The sequence below is a fragment of the Manduca sexta genome, unplaced genomic scaffold (genome assembly GCF_014839805.1).
Source record: "Manduca sexta isolate Smith_Timp_Sample1 unplaced genomic scaffold, JHU_Msex_v1.0 HiC_scaffold_323, whole genome shotgun sequence".
Classification (NCBI taxonomy): Eukaryota; Metazoa; Arthropoda; class Insecta; order Lepidoptera; family Sphingidae; genus Manduca; species Manduca sexta.
In genome coordinates this window covers 14,357-15,993 of record NW_023594275.1, presented here as the reverse complement: position 1 = coordinate 15,993, position 1,637 = coordinate 14,357, and the positions used below count along the sequence as shown (strand labels likewise).

Here is a 1,637-nt window from a genome sequence, read left to right as displayed (position 1 = left end):
CTTCAGCGCGCCGAAAAACTTATATGATTTTGACATTAAATTGTTCTTCAGCAGTTTAGAAAATAAGTTTTGTGTTATCTCCATAATTTTCTCTATCGTGACTTTATCACTCTTAATAAATTTATTAAAATAGAAAAATACTTGTTTCTCTTAGAAGGAAAAATATTGGCCAATCCACACTAACTGAACTCTCGCAGATGAAGACCTTTTAAAGCTTGGGTAGATGATCAAGAACTGAGGCAGCGAATTCTAGATGAAATAAAAAATTTGCCACTCTATGAGGAATTACCAGTGTAAGTAACTAACTAAATACTGTTGGAATTTGTTTTGAGAATGTACATTATCATAGTTAATATATTGTGACCCATATACTTGCTCTGAATTAAAAAGTATGTGGTTGCTGGACCTTCCTCAAAAACAAAGTTAGTCCTCAGTAACATTCAGTTAAAACTTGTGTGTGAGATTCACATGTTTTTTTGGTATATTTTACTTAATATGTTACAATAGTAAATATAATAGCAAATTAAACCAACCATTTGTACCATCATGTCACTCCATATAAACCAAGCCCAGGAAAATGTTCACATTCAATTTAAATAGTTATTTTTTAAAGTAGTTACTGATGCAAGTTTAGGTAGATCAATTTGTGACTCTTAACATTTTGCTGGATCACTATAGCTAACAACATTCTATGTCATATTTTTCTGCACAAATTGAATTAAGTATATGTGTAACATAATTATTTGTATATTTCAGTAAAAATTCCAATAATCCTGAAATAAATAAAGGGCGAACCATGATTTATTGTCTGTAATTTTTACCAACATGAGAACTTTAATTAAGATTTTTCCAAAAAAAGTGAAATTTTATATAGACATTGTGATAGCGAGCCAGCAATTTGTTAAATTGGAGCTATGATATAAAAATGAAATATTAAAAAATAAAGACAACTATTTTATGTCATGGTAGACAATAACAATTTAAGTTATTATAGTCCAGGACATCAACACTAAAGACCTGTGTTATTAACTATTAGCCATATATATGCATACTATATAAAGCAACCATTTATTTTATAGATCAAGACCGGAAAATAATCTTGGAGCTATGGAAATAATTGACATTCTTGAAGACAGTTCACAACACTTGTACAGAATATATCTAAGCATGTTAGCAAATACTTTGGCTTTAAAAGGCCAACAAAGTATCAGATTATCTGCTTCACAAAGAGAAATACGCCTCAGACATATCCCTATCTACATTGAGTGAAATTACTAATATTTTAAATTCAATGGACATTGCATTGCACACTCAGTTCAAGGGTAATTCCTTAACAATGGATTTATTTAGTGAAGGAACTCATCCAGGTTTGTGATACAATTGGGGATGACTGTTTAAGATTTTAATTCCTAAGTATAAGAGAAATCAAATATGTTTTATTTGCAACACAAATATGAGTTTTTAAGTGTGGTGCAATACAACAATAATGGTAGCCAACTAGAATTTTTTTTTCATTCTTTGATGGTACCGAATTATGAAATTGTATCATAATGAGATGAGATATTACTATACTAATGAGATCATTATACTGATCTTGTAATTTTTTATCTGTGTTTTAAACATAATGTTACATACAA

General features: G+C 29.3%; 1 long non-coding RNA gene across 1 annotated transcript; it reads left to right on the top strand.

Annotated features, from left to right (window-relative positions):
* Nucleotides 1-219: 219 nt before the first annotated feature.
* LOC119192822 lies at nt 220-1,234 on the top strand. Its single transcript, XR_005113759.1, has 2 exons — nt 220-293; nt 1,080-1,234. It is a non-coding gene; the product is annotated as an uncharacterized LOC119192822 (long non-coding RNA).
* Nucleotides 1,235-1,637: the final 403 nt, after the last annotated feature.